At 31.4% G+C, this 20,502-nt stretch overlaps 1 protein-coding gene across 4 annotated transcripts in view; it reads left to right on the top strand.

Annotated features, from left to right (window-relative positions):
- Positions 1-20,502, top strand: part of LOC134694621 (uncharacterized) — a 67,900-nt gene that overhangs the window by 32,248 nt on the left and 15,150 nt on the right. The window contains exon 1 of one of the 4 annotated variants that reach the window (XM_063555659.1): positions 1,522-1,630. The exons of 2 other annotated variants lie outside the window; for them this stretch is intronic. The gene's annotated coding sequence lies outside the window, so the exon portion shown is untranslated. Of the gene's footprint in view, positions 1-1,521; positions 1,631-17,222; positions 17,384-20,502 lie in introns of those variants that run through there. One more of the 4 variants, XM_063555658.1, reaches the window with a different exon arrangement.

Here is a 20,502-nt window from a genome sequence, read left to right as displayed (position 1 = left end):
TAGCTGACTAACAGATATGGGCTTTGCTGAATTGTTGAATTCCGTACAGTGACCTGTAGTTCTAATTTTTGTGTCATTTGGTCTCTTGTGGTGAGTTATAATCATGGCAGTATGATACCACATCTTCTTTTTTATATTGTAAATTGTTGTTATCCTTTTTTATTGGTTCATTTAAAGTACAAATGTTTGTGTGGTAAAGGTTTATGAATTTATTAAGTCTATATATTACATTTTGATTAATATCTTTCGTAGAATTAAAATAAAAACATGAAAAATGAGAATTTATTTCAAGTAACAAAAAACATGTATGAATGAGTCAATCTAAAAGTAGGCTATTTATTATTCGTATCATTTGCATGAATATGCAAATTTTGACTAAGGGGTCTAGATAACAAAAGATGTACAAGAAATTTCTGTGTATTAAAAATATGCAGTGCAATGCCCCCTGGGGGTAGACATTACAAGATTTAGGTAGGAGAATTTGTCATTTTTTTAGGCCGTGTAGGTGTTTTTTTTGTTATATACACTTGTCATCATCTTGTATGTATTTGGTTTATGACTTGTCCCAAAATGATATATTTCCGAAATACATAAATTGACGATTATATCGAGGACAATAAACTGAAAGGATAATATAGGGATCACCTGCGATTCTACTGTACATCGTTTGTAAGGACATTAACTAACTGTAAAACTTTATTGTTAAATGCTTGGCAAACATTTTGATCAGGTGTAAGTTATAATTATTACCCAAAATATTACACCCACATTGTGAACTTCCAGTTTTTACTTATATGTCAAGGGTAAATAAACTGATATAAGTATAATACACTTACTGCAATATTTTCTGTCTTTTGAAGTATGATAAGAAGAAAATCCATTACCTTGAAATTTGACCATATTTTTGGTAATATGTTTAATTTCATTTTCTTTCATTTTAAAGGTGTTATAATTAAAACATAGTTTTACGTTTTTATAGTTTGTTTTTAAAGTTTAATGAGTTCAAAAAAATATTTTAAAGTTTTTAAAGTTTTGATAAGTACCTGAAATGATTTAGATCTCAAAACTTTCTTTAGTCTATATTTTCCTTTTAAACCACCCACTGAATGACTGATGATTATTAACAATATTCCTAGTTATTATTTTGTAAAAATTGATGAATTACTTGTGGAAACAAAGACTTAGATTTGTTCCATATTTTGCATGAAACAATGTAAGCTTAGAAAATGAGAGTCAACATCTTCCTAGTTAATATCTTTAATTATAAGGATGACCGACAGGCCCGTAGCCAGGAATTTTCAAAGGGGGGTTTGTTTGACTTACAAACTCGACTTTAACAGTCACAATTCGAACAGAACATTGACTTTAACAGTGCTTATTTGTTTTCAAGGGGGGATTCGTCCGGAACCCCCCCTGGCTACGGGTATGACTGATACCTGAAAAAAAAACCTGTTTTCTTCCTTCTTGGCATTTTAGTTTGCTCCATCATAACACTGAAAATTTCTTTTTTTGATTACTGTAGGATGAATAGTTTATCAAGGGTAACCTTTCAAAACAGAAAATCATACAGTCATCAAAAAAGAAATTATCAGTGTTTAGCAAACTACAATGCAAAGAAGGAAGAAAACAGGTATTATCGCAGATCTAATTTATTCGTTCATTGTGTAATCATACGTTTTTTGATTGAGTTAAGTCTGCCAATTAATATTTTATCGTATGTTTTTCTATGTTGTGATGTTATGCTATTGTTTCAGAAAAAGGGAGATGGTTTGGGCCCATTAATATGTTTAATCCCGCTGCAAGTGTTTGCACCTGTCCTAAGTCAGGAATCTGATGTACAGTAGTTGTTGTTTGTTTATGTAATATATATATGTGTTTCTCGTTTCTCGTTTTGTTTATATAGATTAGACCGTTGGTTTTCCCCTTTGAATGATTTTACACTAGTAATTTTGGGGCCCTTTATAGCTTGTTGTTCGGTGTGAGCCAAGGCTCTGTGTTGAAGGCCGTACTTTAACCTATAATGGTTTAATTTTTAAATTGTTACTTGGATGGAGAGTTGTCTCATTGGCACTCACACCACATCTTCCTATATCTATTTAAGTCATAAATGAGAGTCAGCATCTTCCTTAAGTTGATATCTTTATAAATTATAAGGATGACTGATATCTGAAATATATATATATACACAGTATGCATTAGTAAATGATTATAGTTACTTAGCATATAAACTGATGTGTCCTTAAGTCACTGTGAGTGCTGAGTATGTAGAGGCACATTATTAATTTTAAAAACAATCATATTTTGGGCTCTTTATAGCTTGCTGTTCAGTGTGAGTCAGGGCTCCATGTTGAGGATTGTAAATTGACATATAATGATTAATTGCTTTTTCAAATTGTGACTTGGATGGAGAGTTGTTTCATTGGCACTCTTACCACAATTCTTCTACATGTTCTAATATCTATTGGTTCCTAAATCATTCCTAAAACATTATGCCTAATCCACAAATAATAAGGATGATAAGTATATGATATTCATGCAAAATTGCAATATATACAAAAGATTGATACCTCCTAGAACTTAATTATTTCCTCATATTTGACACCTAAAACTGTCAGTTTTTGTAAATAAATATTACAACAAAGGGGACAAAGTACTTTGTGGTGGGGGGAAGAATGTAACACAGTAGTGGGTGCATATCTATTTTAGTAGGAAATCTTGGCACGAAGTCACTGGCACTATATTACTGTGGGTGTATAATTAGGGGGGTATAAATAGGATGTAGGTTGCACTTAATTTTGAGGTTCAATCCAGGGATTGTTTTTGTTTTGAGAAAGTGCATTTTCTTTTTGTTTCCTCTTCATTGTCATGTGCACTTAATTGTGAATGAAGTATGGGATATCATTTATACATGGCCATGCAGGTATCAGTACACGTTTAATTATAGTTACTATCAGTGTGTGTGAAGCTGGTCATAAGAGTGAAATAAGTAACTGAAAACAAGAGGTGCCAACTTCAGGGGGTCCAAATATAAATATAAAAAAGAAGATGTGGTATGATTGCCAATGAGACAACTATCCACTATTGAATATTAGATTTATCCTCTTTGTATTTAAATAGTTGCACAGATTAAACAGTTGTGAACACAAAAACAAATTATCCTGATAAGCGTCAGGGGCGGATCCAGACATTTTAAAAAGGGGGGGTTCCTAACCCAGGACAAAGGGATGGGGGGGGGGGTTGCAATTACATATCCCCATTCAAATGCATTGATCGTCCAAAAATAAGGGGGGTTCCAACCCCCGGATCCCCTCTGGATCCGTGCCTGATCGTACTAACAGAACTTTCAGGTTTAATGGTTACTAAATTATTGAACCTCCAATATCAGATCGATGCAATTAAAATATAATATTTTTAGCCTCATGTTTTGCAATGGTTTACCACAGACATATTAATTTTCATAATTTAAAATGATAAAATATCACTATTTATGCAATCAAATCTAAAAATATCATTGATATTAATTAATAGTAGAAATGAGTAAATTTGAAACAATAAAATGAATGATATACAGTGAGTAATTTTTTTATATGTTTCCTTGTACTGTGAATAATTGTAATTAATATTCCGGTCAAAGACCCTGAAGGAATGACAAAACAAATCAGTTTAAGATTTGACATCTTGTTTGAATTATGTTTGGTCAGCTCTGCAACAGATGATTCATAAAATTAAAATGCACATTCAGAAAGAGTGACGTGGGGACTGGATGAGATATTTTTAATGAGACGGCAAACACACAATACAATTACGAGTTACAACAAAGTGCAACAAAAGGCCTTTTGAATGTTGGAAAATTCTAGCTGTTTTGAATAGGCATTTGTAATGAGATGGCAAACATATAATACAAGTTCAACACAAGATCGAAGGACTTTAATTGAATTTTATGGAAAATTTTGAAAACTTCTAGCTGTTTTGGACAGACATTTTTAATTAGACAGCAAAAACACAATACAATTTTAACAAAGAAGGACTATTGAATTTTGAAAACTTTTTGGACAGACATTTTTCAAAACAGTAAACACACAATACTATTTGAAAAAACAAGGACTTTTGAATGTTAATGCACTTTTGAAAATATTCTACATGATTTTTTAAGGTCTTTCCCCTACATGGGAAAGACCTTATTGTTTTTCTAATGTTTTTTTTTCTTTTTTTTCTTCCAGCATTTTTTTGGCACGCCCTCCTACCGCTTCTATTGGAGTTATCAATCCCAAAATTGAACCATCGATAGACCTCAACATGAACTTTTACCAGATGAACTTTTGTAGGATTTCACCTGCCCCTTAAGAAGTTATCTCCCTTTTATTAATTTTTTTCAACATGGTCCCCCCAAAATGTGTTTAAAGATATCATGACTTTATTTGGACAATAGGTAGATCTCACAATGATGTATTACCATATGAGGCTGCATAGGATTTCATCATCTACTTTGAGAGTTATATCCCCTTGAAGCAATTTCTTTTATTTGCATTTTTTTCAAAAAGTATCAGAGATAGAATTTAATTGAAAATGACAGCATGTATTAGAACAGAAGGCAATGTTTATAAACATAAACAATTAATTTGTTACTAACCCTTATAAGGAGTTATTTCCCTTTAAAAATTAAAAAAAATAATTCAAAAATTTTATTTCGAGAACCGGAAGTCATAGAGACTTTGAACCTTCACCAATAATCTTTAATTCATGTGACCTTCAATATGCATCCAAGGTCAAAGGTCACAGAGTGCAAAAAAAAATTACGCTGCAATTTCAAGCTTACATATTAGGAAAACGATAAGACTTTGCTGCCTACATACAGCGTATAAAATGTTCCTCTCGACGAACTCTACAATTTATATAATAAGCCCAAAAATGTCCGATCGTCTGTTCAAAAGTTACAACGGGATGATTATTAAAAGTAAAGTATTTTGTGTATATCTTTTTAAAGGTAACAGATATCAACCTACTATGAACTTAAAAGATGATCAGTAGTTCAAGACCTTCAATTTGAGGTCAATGTCAGGTCATGATGAAATTTCACCTTGACCTTCACATTATACTATGACAATGACCTTGTGATATTTATAAGGTCAAGTGGTCCTGCGTTGAATGGTGATAGTCCCATGTCTTTACGACTTCCGGTTCTCAAGTTTTGTATTGCATCATATATTTGATGATTAATTGTGACCTTAGTGAACTTTATAATTGTCTTAATTCTTTTTCTATAATGTTGTCCTTTAACTGTAGATCATTTATCATTTAACAGATTTGAGATATCTATTGTCGTTTTAGAGATAATGCAGTTTTAAGTTTTGCGAGCGGAGGCATGTATTTCTGAATCATCAAGAGCTTACCACTTAAAATGTTTAAGAAATTGAAGAGGTTGACATAGTTATATGTTTGACAAAATACCAAAAACATTCCATTTAAAAAAACACTAAAAAATTCAATTTGAAATTTTCATGTTTTGCATTGACTTTGTAAGTTTCATAATTTCTATTTATAAAGTTGATATTGCATCATTATTTGCACTTTGTCAAATGGGGTCATCTGATATATCAAATTGAAGGTCTTAATAAACTCTACTTAAAAATGAAAATTTGAAACCCCCTTTTCATCCATGGGAGACGGGTGGGGTCATTTAGTGCAAACATTCAAATTTCTCAGATGGTAAGGTTGTCGCATATCAAATGAAAGAACATAAAGCGAACATTTCAAATTTCAAATTGACGTCTCCCAAAAATGAGTTGGATGGGGTCATTGAGTGCAAAAAATAAATGTTCTTTTAAGGTAGGGTTGTTGTATATCAAATGAAAGGTCATGATGTGTACATTTCAAATTGCAAATTCCTGACCTTCAAAAATTAGTAAGATAGGGTTATTGAGTGCAAAAATCAAACTTTCTAGAATATGGCGTTGTCGCATATCAAATGAAAGCTCATCTACTCTATGTTACATATATAATAATTCCGATCTCAAAAATGTAGGCGGATGAGGTCATTAAGTGATAAAAGTAAAAAGTTTCAGAAGGTATGCTTGTCGTATATCAAACGAAAGGTCGTACAAAGTACATTATGAAAGCATCACTTTTACAGGAAAGACCTTTCAATTGTTTTACAAACAATTGAGATACTAGTTTATAATTGAATTTGGTTTTGGGGGAATAATAGAAGGGGGCCTTTTGTTTTCATGTCTGCAATAATTTACATGCAATGCTATCTTAGTGTAAATTAGATACATTCATTAGGTCTTACGCCCTAAAAGTGTATCTAATGCTTTATTTTCAGTCACAGATATGGGTGGGTGCTGCATGATGATATACTTCACAGTGGATTAATTGTTATTGAGACCAAGAAAATTGATACTAGACATAATTGCTGTGTAGTTGAAATGAATATATTGTTCATGAGGAATTTCTTTTACTAATTCCCTGATTAAGACAAAAATTAAGATAAGATGGCTTAAACATGATCCATTAATTGAAGTGCTAACAAGACAAACATGAAAATGACACTTTGGCATGTTTTCAAACATGTTTTGAGCTAGAAATTGTGAAATTTTAAACTGTGCAAAAATTAAATGCTTTGCAGTATCAAATAGTGTGAACTAAACAGCCATATTAAGGATTACTTTTATTTAAGTACTGCTATTCTTGTAAGATCATGACCAAGAGACATGTAAGTGTTAAAAAAAGGGGGCGTCCAACCACATGTCCCCATTCAAATGCATTGATTGTCCAAAAAAGGGGGGGGGGGGGGTCCAACCACCAGACCCCCCCCCCCCCCCCGGGCCAGTAATTTTAATGTTTAATGGCAGAAATTGGAAATAGAGCTTAATTTGAGTCCTTTGACTAAATTCTTAGACTTACAAGGGGCCTCAGTCAGGAGTGACTAATTCTTAGACTTACAAGGGGCCTCAGTCAGGAGTGACTATTTCTTAGACTTACAAGGGGCCTCAGTCAGGAGTGACTAATTCTTAGACTAACAAGGGGCCTCAGTCAGGAGTGCTCTATTTGCCCATTCTTGTTGGACCTCAAATCTAAATTATCCTGGCCAGTAAGTTTTATGCTGATGTTTTGAAATAGTGCACTTCTAAAAGTATTTGATTATTCCTACAAGTGTCGAGTCATGCTCGTTCCCCAAGTGTCTTAAATTAAGTCCTCAAATCAGGTCTCATTTCCTGGCCGGTAACTTCTATGCACTGAACCTCATCAATAAGTTATTGACACACTGGGATTTTGTAGATCTAATTAAGTATTAAAGAAGATTGATTTTTCTATTTACTTTGCCTTAAAAATAGAAAAGTAGGCCATGCAAATATCAATACATGTGTTATGTCTTTTGTCTCCATCAAAAATAGAAAGTAGGCCATGCTAAGATCAATCCTTGTTGCTAAGACAGGGCTATCAATCAATCAAGTTAAGGTCATCACTCAATAAATTTAACGGTCGCCATCATGAGCTGATTGGCTGCATTATGACAAAAGTGTTTCAGAAATCATATCTGATATTCTTCCTCAATAAGTCATAATTAACTTCCATCATTACTGAACTGAACAAAGACGTAGAGATATTTATACAACACTGTAAGGCCTTCAACAATGAGCAAAGTCCATACCACATAGTCTTTTGTCTCAAAAGTCGAAAAGTAGGCCATACTTTAAGATCAATAGATGTGTTTTAATATGTCTTTTTGTCTCGGTGAGTCACACCTGTTATACATTAGTAGTTGTAAGAACATAAATGCATGTATGCATGTATATCCTTTTCAATTACAACATTCCTGTCTCATATATAGTGCATATAGTTTGTGTCCAGATTCTTAATTAGAGAAAAGTACATAGTTGTCATTTGTTGATGTGGTTCATAAGTTTTTCTTGTTTCTTGTTTTATTAAAGATAAGACTGTTGGTTTTCCTGTCTAAATGGTTTTACACTAGTCATTTTTGGGGCCCTTTAATAGCTTACTGTTAAGAGTGAGCAAATGTGACTCCGTGTTGATGACTGTATAATGGTTTATACTTTTGTAAATTGTGACTTGGACGGAGAGTTGTCTCATTGACACTTATACCACATCTTCTTATATACTGTATATATATATATCTATACATAGACAAAGTCGTAGATTCTTGATTGTCATATTTGTTTTTTTAGGCGGTTATATAGTTTTCTCAATTGAATTGTTTCATATTTTTCATGTGGGGGCCAAATTTATGGCTCAACAAATGATTTGGGATTTTCTCATTGTTGAAGGCCTTTAATTGTTAACACCCACTTCATTTGAACTTTGGTGGATAATTGTCTCATTGGCAAATCTAGCACAGTTTTAAGTAATTTATATCGAAGATTTGCTAATTTTAATTTGAAGGTCCCAGACTGACCAGATATTTTAATATTAAAATTCATTTGTATGGCAGGAAAAATCTATTTTGCTTTCAACAAAAAAATGCCTCAAAAAAGCTTTTCTATTAAAGTTTGCAGGCCTTTTCTAAAACCTTTGTGCTTAGTAAGTCTAATGGTTCTAATTAGAACTTTAAGGTACTTTTAGAGTAATTTATACATGTAACCGTACATGCTTTGATAGGTTTTGGCCTTTGTGCTTAGCAAGTGAGAGTAATGTTTATTGCTTAAAAGTACTTTATATAAAGTCACTACAAAAGAATTGTTACTTGCATGTATTTTTTAAGTTTTGGCCTTTTTTTTTGTCTTTGTTCCTGAGTAAGAGTAATGTTTTAAGGTACTTTTAAAGTAATTACATGTATTTAATTAGAACTTCTACAAGCTTCTTATTCTGATAGATTGGGATTCAATGAGATTTAGATATGCTTAGGATTACGAAGTTAGAGTTACGTGTCGTGGAAAGTAAATTTGGAGCAGTTTTAGTATTACAAGTCTAGACTCCATGTTTTATGACTGAAACAGATTTTGGACAAGGTCAAGATTCTCTGTAAATTTAATCATATTGTCTCTCCAACTTAATTATTCTTTTCTCAACATGGGTTTAATCATCTATTTGTCACAAATTTTATACAAGACTTTTCTAAGATTATTTTGTTTCTAAGGTCTAACCTGAAGAGTCAGAAAAAGGTGTTACACTATTGTTTCTGATAAGGGTGAAGGTTGGAACCTATAAAAATCGTTTAAAGTCGCTGTATTTGTTTGCACCTGTTGTAAGTCAGGAACCTGATGTTCATTTGTTGTTGGTTGTTGATGCAGTCTATAAATGTTTCTTGCTTTTTACATCTAGATATAAAACTGTTGTTTTTACACTAGTCATTTTGTTGAGCCATTTATAGCTTGCTGTTTGGTGTGAGCCAAGGCTCCGTGTTGAAAACCATACTTTGACCTATAATGATTTACTTTTACAAATTGTGACATGGTCGAGGAAATTTCTCATTGGAACTCATACCACATCTATACTTTGAGACTACCTAGACACTGAGAGTTTAAGAAGGAGCTTCATATCTTGTCCAGTTGGTTATATCTATTTATTTTTACCTCTGCACTTGAAAAGTATTTTGTCCTATAAATCCATTGTTTTAGTTTTTGTTTCTGTAACTCGCCCCTACGTATCAATATAAAAAAGAAGATGTGGTATGATTGCCAATGAAACAACTGTTCAATGTGACACAGACATTAACAACTATAGGTTACCGTACAGCCTTCAACAATGAGCAAAGCCCTTACCGCATAGTCAGCTATAAAAGCTATATCAATGCTACTTGATGTTAGTTTTGTAAATGCCTCAATTTATTATTTCGTTTATCATGTTTGTTTCTGTAACTATCATGCTTCAAGGCTTTGTGCTTAGATCCCTTACTGTGAATATTTGTTGGATACCAATTTTCCTGGATTTCGTACAGGTATAATTGAACTACTAAATTTAATGTTCAATGAAGGATATATTTTCTATAAGAGTATATTATGCAAAACTCGACACAACCACACAATTGAAAATCAAAGGACATGTTAGTTTTCCTTAATCCACGAAAATTGGTACCCATGAAAATAATTGAATTCAAAGTATACTATTAAAAATCTAATTTTTACATGTTTCTGTAAATGGTGCTCCAAGGATTAAAAATGTGCTTTAAATCTCTTATTATTAGTTTTCAGCCTACTATTGATTTTAATTCTCTAAACATGCTAAAGGTTATAAGCACTAAATTGCCTTTGGATCCTCGCTCTGATTCTCCGAGGGAGCTCAATTTTATATAATTTGCTGTGATTGAGACCAGGAAGTAATAAAGGCAAGTAGGTGACGGACGAGTTGAAAGATGTATGTCAAATTTCGTATGTATTATCATCTTATGAAGAATGGTAATAGATATAAAATACAGCTTATGTACAATTTACAAATATCATTAAGTTCATCTTAGAGTTATAAATTGGAAATATGACATATAAATTGATTTAATATCCGTTATATAATGACTGAACATTTTGTGTCCTCTTGTTTTGGTGGGGTTTTATTGGTCAACTAGATTTATACTGCTGTTAAGAAAGGGGGTGGGGTTGGGTGGTTGGGGGTCACTTCAGTAATGATATTTATGGTAGACATATATTTTACTCAACAAAATTGAAGCCAGCATAAACATCATGTTTAAACCAACTTATATTACTTGAAAGACAATTGAAAAAGAGTTTTATGTTTTCAAAAATTCTTTAAAAAAAAGGGGGGACAAAAATAGTTAGAAACTATTGTGACTAGGAAGTAATAAACGTATGTAGGTGACAGACAAGTTGAAAGATGTCAAATTTAATGTTTATTATCATCTTATGAAGAATGGCGATAGATATAAAATACAGCTTATGTACAATTTACAAATATCATTATACAGTTCATCTTAAGGTAATAAATTGGAAATATGACATATAAATTGATTAGTATCCGTTAAATAATGACTGAACATTTTGTGTCTTCTTGTGTTTTATTGGCTAACTAGAATTTAATACTTAAAGAAGGGGGAGAATAATCAGTAACGATTTTTTTTCGGAAGACATTTTTTATTCTACAAAATTGAAACATCACATGTTTTTACATGTACCACCTAATAACTTCAAAGAAAATTATAAAAAGATTTAATCTCTTTTTTTTATCATAGATTCTTTAAAAAAAAAAGGGGGGGGGGGCAAAATAGTTAAAAACTATTGTTATGAGGAAGTAATAAAGGAATGTAGGTGATGGACTAGTTGAAAGATATATGTCAAATTTTGTGTTTATGATCACATTATTAAGGATGGCAATAGATATAAAATACCGCTTATGTACAATTTACAAAGAATCATTATAAAGTTCATCTTAAGGTAATAAATTGGAAATATGACATATAAATTGATTTGATATCAGTTATATAATGACTGAACATTTTGTTTCTTCTGGTTTAAGTGGTGTTTTAATTTTCAACATACTTGAAACCATCACACACATTATTTTTAAACAATTTTTTAACTAATGAAAGACAATTTATAAAGGTTTTTTTCTTTCTCATAAATTCTTTGAAAAAAGGGGGGGGGGGGGGGGGGGGGGGGGGGGGTGAGAAGTAAAAAAATAATAACTACTAAAAAAACTAGAATATAGTAAATCTGCTGTTGATGAACCTGAAGTCATTCAAGTGAAATCATTAAATTCTTTTTTAAAAAATAAAAGGGGGGATAGTTAGAAACTTGAAAGGGTTCTGATATTGCATGGTGAAGATTACATCAAACACCGTCCATAATTTAGTCATGACAGTGAAATCACATTATATATAGAATTATGATAAATTTTAAATATTGTCTAATGAATTCAATTGGCATGTACAGTTTTGAAGTCAATAAATTTACATAAAATGATTTATTTAAATTTTTCAACGTATTATAAATAGAATTTGCTGCTATAAGAAGAGGGAGACTTAAGGAAGCTGGCTTGTCATGTTTTGGAATTTTGGTCAGATTTTCGGAAATCCTCTGGTTTTATCCATTTGAATGCATTAACAAATTTTGACTGGTGACACCCATTTTTCTTTTTATAATTCTTTTACATGTTTAATCATAAGCTGTCTGTTGAATTCTTTTAAAATTTTAATTACTTTTTGATAGTTTTTGAGAACTTTAACTTGTCAATGATAAAGCTATGAAAAATCAAGAGAGAAGTTGAACAGTACATTTTCCAGCCAAAATTCAAATGGCTAATACATCGAAAACGAGCACGGTGACCTATATATTTTTTTTGCTGTTTGGATTCTTTTATTAATCCCCTATCAATGTAAACTAATGTTTAGAAAAGTTTATTACTTTGATACTGAGAAGCGAACTCCCTTAAATCAATAAGGATACTTTTGCAATTGGTAAACATGTATTTTATTCAATAAAATTGAAGCCATCACAACCACCATGTTTACCACTTCTAATTTCTAAATAGTTCATTCTTTTAAAAAAAGATGGGGGACAAAATGTATAACAATAGTAAGAAATTTGAAAGGGATTCAGGCATCATGGACATTGGTGAAAATTTCATAATATGGCAACCAGAATTTAGTAATGCCAGTGAAATCATTTTATATATATAATTATGTTAAATTTAACATATTGTTTAATGAATTCAATTGGCATGTACAGTTTTAAAGTCAATATATTAACATAAAATGATTTATTCAATTTTTTAACGTATGATACATATGAAGTATCTTGTTTAACTGTTTCACCTTTGTACGTTATATAGTCCACATGAATATACATGTACAGAATGATTGATCGGTAACTAATGCGTTATTTACACGAATTCTCTTTATTTGATACACGTAATTACCCCCACACCTACCATCCGTCATGTGAGTGTATACGCCTACTTTTTATGACTTTACTAAGTACCGATATTTTTATGAATACATGCAGATGAAAGGGCATATAAATTTACAATTTAAAAATGTTTTTTTTATGATTCAGGATATATTGTAAATCTAACATGATTTTTATAGAAAAAAAGTCATGATTTTTATAATGTGTCTTCTCTTGAATGATTTTGTAAACCAGAAAAAAAAATGGAAAAGATAGTTTGTAAAATTGTATCTTTTTTTAGTATAATTTTTTAATGCATTGATGATTTTGTAAACCAAAAAAAAAGAAAAAAATAGTGTTTATAATTGCATCTTTTTTAGAGCATCAAAATGTTATAACTCTCTAAGTTTCTGACCGAATACAAATGCGTTTTCGCCTGGTAAATATTAATAAAGGCGATATTACGACTGGACACAATGAATTCTATGAGACAGAAAACAAACAAACATAACCAATTACACGTAAAGGGCAACATACATATTCTTCCATGATAAACATGGCGTCCATTCTATATTTTAAGCTATATTAATTGACCTGAATCTATGGGAGTGCCGATAGACCCCCACAGATCCCCCAGCAAAACTTAATTTTCCTAATAACCAAAAAGACATATGAAAATAACATGAGACAACCACTGTTGAGGTTTATGGTATTTTATAATGCAGAATCTGCTTAACCCTTCCGGAGCACCTGAGAGAAAGCCCCAATTTTTGGTGGGGTTCATGTTGCTTTATAGTATTTAGTTTTTTGTGTTGTGTTTTGTTCTGTTTGCCTTTTTTCTTTTTAGTCATGGTGTTTTCAGTTTATTTGTGCTCTATGACTTTGAATGTCGGCTAGTTCCCTCTTGTATCGTTCATCCCTATTTTACATGCAAATGAATTTGTAGCTATAATGAGGTTAAACTTGACACAATTTACGCGTAAAGAACTAAAAGTTTGAAAATGACCTTGACCTTGACTCTGATGACCATACGGCATATTGCTGTTGAGCTTTCAATCATTAGCACAAAACAAAACCTTGAAAACCAACCTTAGCCACTTTAAGTATGTCAACGTTTATTTTTTTGGTCCACATACCGTTACTGATTACATAATATAAGTTGACATCAGACAGACGGTTGTTTAATCACATTGTTAACTATAGATTTGACAGAGTCACTGTATGCTTAAATTAATTAATTGCATTTGAAAATAATGTTGATTTTTTTTTACATTCAATCCATATCATGCTGTTATATATATGGCAAACATTTTTGAAGACTATAAAATGTAAATCGGAGATTATTGCGGTTCAGAGAGCGTATTGTTAATTTCTGATAAAACTTTGTCAAATTTTGCGTTGTCCTCAGTGCTATATATAATATAAAAAAGAAGATGTGGTATGATTGCCAATGAGACAACTATCCACAAAAGACCAAAATGACACAAACATTAACAACTATAGGTCACTGTATGGCCTTCAACAATGAGCAATGCCCATACTGCATAGTCAGCTTTAAAAGGCCCCGATAAGACAATGTAAAACAATTCAAACGAGAAAACTAAAGGCCTTATTTATGAAAACAAATGAAAGAAAAACAAATATGTAACACATTATCAAACAACAACCACTGAATTAGAGCAAAAGGATTTGACGCAGCGGCCATTTAGTGTCAGAGTTTAGACCCCAGTGATATTGTTTCAGGGCATGTTCTAGTCCTAGGCGCTCAGTTATAAAACTTGACTTATTTGATTCAGAGTACACAAATTATGCTCTTAACATGCTTAATACATGAAATTCTAAATCTGATAAATAGAGTCAATATTAAGACTAAGATATCTGTCCCTTCAACAAAAAATCCAATATGCAAATTTTTTTTTATTATTTTCAAGACCATGTAATTTTTTAAAAATTATTTTTATACTGATTATTGATGATTTTAATTTTAATATGTCAAATATACAATTTATTCTTATTTTTTCAAAAATAAGTTTTTTTTAGAATTTTTAATTTATCTGAAGATTGGCTGCCAAAATTTGATTGACATGTTTCATTATACGGTAGATATGTATTGGTAACGAATAAAAAATCAAAAGAACAAATAGATTTCACTTCTGCTATGACATTTTATTGTAAACGTATGGAAAAGTCAAATGAACAAATTCAAGATTACACTACTGTTGTGACATTTTATTGTAAACATATGGAAAAGTCAAATGAACAAATTCAAGATTTCACTACTGTTGTGACCTTAACATTCACTCGGGAGACCGTACTTCCTTGTTGAGAAAAATCAATAGACTTACCTCCCCTTAATTTTTTAGTACAATGACAGTGCCTTTGGGGTTTTTTGTCAAGAAATTGATTATTTTGTAAATCTGAAAAAGATAATATTCTATTCTCAAGAATTAATTTAAAAAAGTCTAGGAAAATCTTTTTAGTGTTTTTTTTTTGCAATTTATAGGGATAGGTTAATTGTGTATAGTTTATATTAGTTATTATTACAATTTTAAATATTTATATATAATCAAGATTTATTATCAGTTATTGCAATCAGTTAAGTACATTTGTCCTTATTTTGCATCTATAATTTTAAAACATCTTGTTATTGAATTCAAAAATTGTAATAAAAAAGATAGTAATGTGTTGATATTAGGCCAGGCTTCCAAGTAAACTTCCCTATTTCGTGCAAAATGCCTAGAAATTCTCAGAGAAGAAAAAGGATCTGATAGTTATCAGATTATCTTTTGTTATCATTCAGTCTGAAGTGGTTTAAAAACAAACAAAACAATTAGTCAAATTTTTTTTTTGAGAACTATATTAAATCAAATTGTTTTGGGTCCTTTTGTTTTACGTTAAATACGCATAAAACCTTTTTATTTCTGATAGAGTTATCTCCCATTAAATCAATAATAAATAATAATATTTCAGAGTTCACAGAATCTTTCTTTTCCTGGTGGTCATTGAAGACATCTGCTGGTCCTCACTATTATTTCTATTGTAAAATGCCAAAATTGTGGTGGTCCTTTAGAAATTTTGATGGTCAAAACCTGAGACTACTATAACACAGTCTCAGTCAAAACCTACGGAACACCACTTTTCAAGAACTCTATAACTTCAGTGCTGTTTATTTCTTTTGATAGGGAAATATGAAATAAACAGAAAATGGTATCTATATTGCCTACATACATTATAAATGAATCTTAATAAATCATTCGGCATTGTGATAATTATCTCCCATGAATTGTTCTAGTTATCTCCCCCTGGTTAGCATTTATTTAAAGTTTTAGCAGGAATAAGGATTTTAGTGATTCAATGAACAGCAAACATGAGTTATCTTTTCCTCTGATAAATAGAATTTTCAAATTAGCAGGTTTTTTACCCCCATTAAATCCCTGAATGGTAATTTCAGTATAAACTCACTCTGACCATCTGTGTTCAACACCAGTTTTGATGGCTTAAATACTATTTGTACGTTTGTCAATTCTTTGTTTAGCTATTGCAGCTTATACCTGGGTTTTTTTACTCCAACTTTTTTTTATTGTTCATACTTTTATGAAATGTCCTTTCCTTTGATATTTATTCACTAAATATCATGTACAATTATGACTTTAAATGATCTTTCACAATTCTAAACCCCCTCAGAACCCCTAAAACATAAATTGTCTTGTTTTCCACTTTGAAGTATCTCATCTGTAAAGAGCCTCATTACAATAAATTTCTGTGAGTAGGTTGGGAGAAGTTCCACATAGAAATGTATTATGGCAGGATTCTATTTACCCCACCCAAAACCTTGTCCCTTAAACATAAATTGTCTTATTTTCCACTTTCACTTTGAAATCTACTCTAAGCTATCACCTGTAGAAAGCCCCACTACAATAAATTTCTTTGAGTAGGTGGGGAGCTTCCACATAGTACTACATTATGGTAGGATTTTAAATACCCCCACTCAGAACCCCGTCCCTTAAACATAAATTGTCTTATTTTTCACTTTCACTTTGAAGTGTCTCACCTGTAGAGAACCCCACTGCAATAAATTTCTGTGAGTAGGTAGGGAGCTTCCACATAGTAAGATATAATGGTAGGATTCTATTTACCCCAACCAGAACCCCTTCCCTTAAACATAAATTGTCTTATTTTCCACTTTCACTTTGAAGTCTATACTCTAAGCTATATCACCTGTAAAGAGCCCCACTACAATAAATTTCTGTGAGTAGGTGGGGAGCTTCCACATAGTAATATATATATTTACCCCACCCAGAACCCCTTCCCTTAAACATAAATTGTCTTATTTTCCACTTTCACTTTGAAGTCTATACTCTAAGCTATATCACCTGTAAAGAGCCCCACTACAATAAATTTCTGTGAGTAGGTGGGGAGCTTCCACATAGTAATATATATAATGGTTGTATTCTATTTTTGTGTTGTCTGATATATAGTAGTAAATAGAGTAAACAATATTTGTAAAAGAAATCAATAACCAGTGTATATTGCACTCAGGAGAAATTTACATGATGTAAACAATGGAATATACAACTTCTTATACAACACAGGTAAGGCTTTTAACAGCTGATTGTTTAATTGATAATTAACCAGAGGTGTAATAAGATATTTATAGATTCAAGTTGTTGTTTTGCATACTAAGGTTATTTTTTGGGGTGGGTTAGAACTAGGATTACTTTCTGTTTTGAAATGAGGTCAGTTAGGTCACTGTGGATGTTGTATCTGTGTCAAATGGAAAATTAATTGATTTCTGCTAATATTGGGAAGCTAAAAATAGATGTGTACTTTTCTAGGGGGTCCTAATATTATAGCCTGCTTTTGGTGTGAGCCAAGGCTCTGTGTTGTATACTATACATTGACCTATATAAAAAAGAAGATGAGGTATGATTGCCAATGAAACATCTATCCACAAAAGACCATAATGACACAAACATTAACAACTATAGGTCACCGTATGGCCTTCAACAATGAGCAAAGCCCATACCGCATAGTCAGCTATAAAAGGCCCCGATATGGCAATGTAAAACAATTCAAACGAGAAAACTGACGGCCTTATTTATGTCAAAAATAAACGAAAAACAAATATGTAACACATAAACAAACCACAACCACTGAATTACTCTGAATTTTCTTTTACAAACTGTGACTTGGATGGAGAGTTGTCTGATTGGCACTCATACCATATATATATATATATATATATATCTTCTTATATCTATTTTAAGCACAAGTCAACAACTGATTTAGTAGACCTTTTTACAATATATTTTATCAAAAATGTTTGTCTTATTTGATTAGAAAAAGATAAGAAGACACTTAAAAGGAACAAATTAGAAACCACTTTAATGGAATCATTTTAAACAGACAATAACAAACAAGGCTAAGAAGGAAAACTATCCAAAAGATAACCAAATATCCATATAATACTAAAAATTGAGCAACAAACCCCAACAAAATCTGGGGGTGAAGTTGTGTGCTTGGCAGGGGTCAGTATTATAGTACCTGCTCCACTTGTGTTCCTGTCTTGATGTCAGTAATGAAAAGTGTGAGGTTTGGCATGCCACAAAACCAGGTTCAACCCACCATTTTGTCATTTAAAAATGTCCTGTACCAAGTCAGGAAGATGGCCATTGTTATATTATTGTTCGTTTCTGTGTGTGTTACATTTTAACGTTGCGTCGTTTGTTTTCTCTTAATGTCATTTTGGTCCTTGTGGACAGTTGTCTCATTGGCAATCATACCACATCTTCTTTTTTATATTAGTATTGTATGAAGATTTTATGGGTATTATATCGAGGTATGGTGACCTATATTTGTTTACTTTTATGTTAGTTGATCTCTGTTTAAGATTGCCTCATGTGGCCTCTGTCGCTGAGTGGGCTAAGTAGTAATTAGTACTGTAATAACATATAGTCCGTCAACACTCACTGTGGTTGTGAGTTGGAACCCCATTGAACCATTCCTGGGAATGCACTATAAGTCTCCAATCATGACTGACTGTTCCTTTTGATGGTTGGTTGTTTTTCTCCAGCCACTCTGGCTTCCTCCACCCATAATAACTGACCACCACAAAATAGCCCAAAAGCAATGCATTAAAGTGTTGTTTAAACACAAAAAATCAATTCATATTTGTTGAAATGAACCATGATATAAATACTGCTTTAAATTTTTTAAACCCTATTAAAATTATAACATTGATGCTTTTTGGAATTACGTACTATAATAAATTAAATCACTGAGTTCCTTTTGTGAAATTGAAATCATATTTTGGGGACTAATTGCTTTAAAAAGTCATTAAGTTTTCTGGTTTTTTTTGCGCTTTGAAACACATATTTCTGAATGTAACCCACCCGTCTCAGATTTCAAGCAGCATTTGTGGTTTTACCTAGTTTATAATTCTGTGAAAAAATGCAACTTTATTTCAAACTTGAATTAGCCTCAAAAGGGGTGGCTTAGTCTGTTTTATATGTGCAGTTATATTTTGTGTTATTTTATGACAAAAAATATTTTTAGTCTCTGAAGGCAACTGACATTACTATTAGTGTAACACATATTCATTTCTTATATATATAGGATTATATTTACATTTATGAGATAAAATATATTATTGTTAAGTATCGATCTTAAAGATTTTTTTATCTTTTACATTTTATCATGAAATTTTAATATTGTAAATTTCGGAAATATCAAAATGTTGACTAATTATAAAAAAAAAAATTGTTTATGTTGTAATTGTGACAGTTGAGAAATAGTTTTTGCATTTTAGATTAATCGTTCCTAGCATTTTACTCTAAGTAGGCCATTTGCCAATTACCGATTTAATTCTATTATTACGTACACACTTTTTAAATAAATTAATTCCCTTTGTCAATTGTAGACTGGTTCCATACCGGACAAGATTCCCTTTTGCCAATGCAAAGCATGATGAATTGAAAGTGATATATCAGGTGTTTAACTAATTTTTCATGAAAAATAATTTCTGATGTCAAAAGTATTTAGCTAAACAACAAATTACATGTAATTTAAAGATTTTAAAACCTTATAAAGTACTCACATTCCGCACAGGTAGATTAGTTCTTTCTGCTAGCTCTCCATTGTAAATAAAAATAATGGCTGTCATAAGGGAGACAACCAAATTAAGGATCTCTTATTACAGGGTCAATTATGTGATTGGCAAATAGCCTATTAGACCAATAGATTATTTATCTTTTACATTTTATCATGAAATTCAAAAATATTAAAAGGTTATAACTAATTTAAAAAAAAAAATTGTTTATGTTGTAGTTGTGACATTTGAAATAATGAAGTTTTTCAGAGTTCGCGAAAAGTGTCAGTCCTCAGGATTTCACCACCAAAATTTTGCATAGGACTGACACAATCTAAGTATTTTTCAATAGATTCATAGTGAGGACCAGCAGATTTTTTTCAAGGACCACCAGGGGAAAAAAGATTTTGCAAACTCTGGTTTTTGCTAAAAAAATATTCTTGCATTTTAGATTAAATGTTAGTAGCATTTTTCTCTGAAATTAGATCATTATAGAATATAGCATGTTGTCCTTGTTTAACAATCACAATATAATAAATGCATCGCAAAAACTTTATGATTTACAATATTCATTTTTATATATAATTAATAAGAAGAGAATAACATCAATTTGACATTTAAGAT

This window comes from Mytilus trossulus, chromosome 13 (assembly GCF_036588685.1).
Source record: "Mytilus trossulus isolate FHL-02 chromosome 13, PNRI_Mtr1.1.1.hap1, whole genome shotgun sequence".
Taxonomy (NCBI): Eukaryota; Metazoa; Mollusca; class Bivalvia; order Mytilida; family Mytilidae; genus Mytilus; species Mytilus trossulus.
The sequence above is the reverse complement of the archived record's forward strand: the minus strand, read 5'-3'. Positions and strand labels throughout refer to the sequence as shown.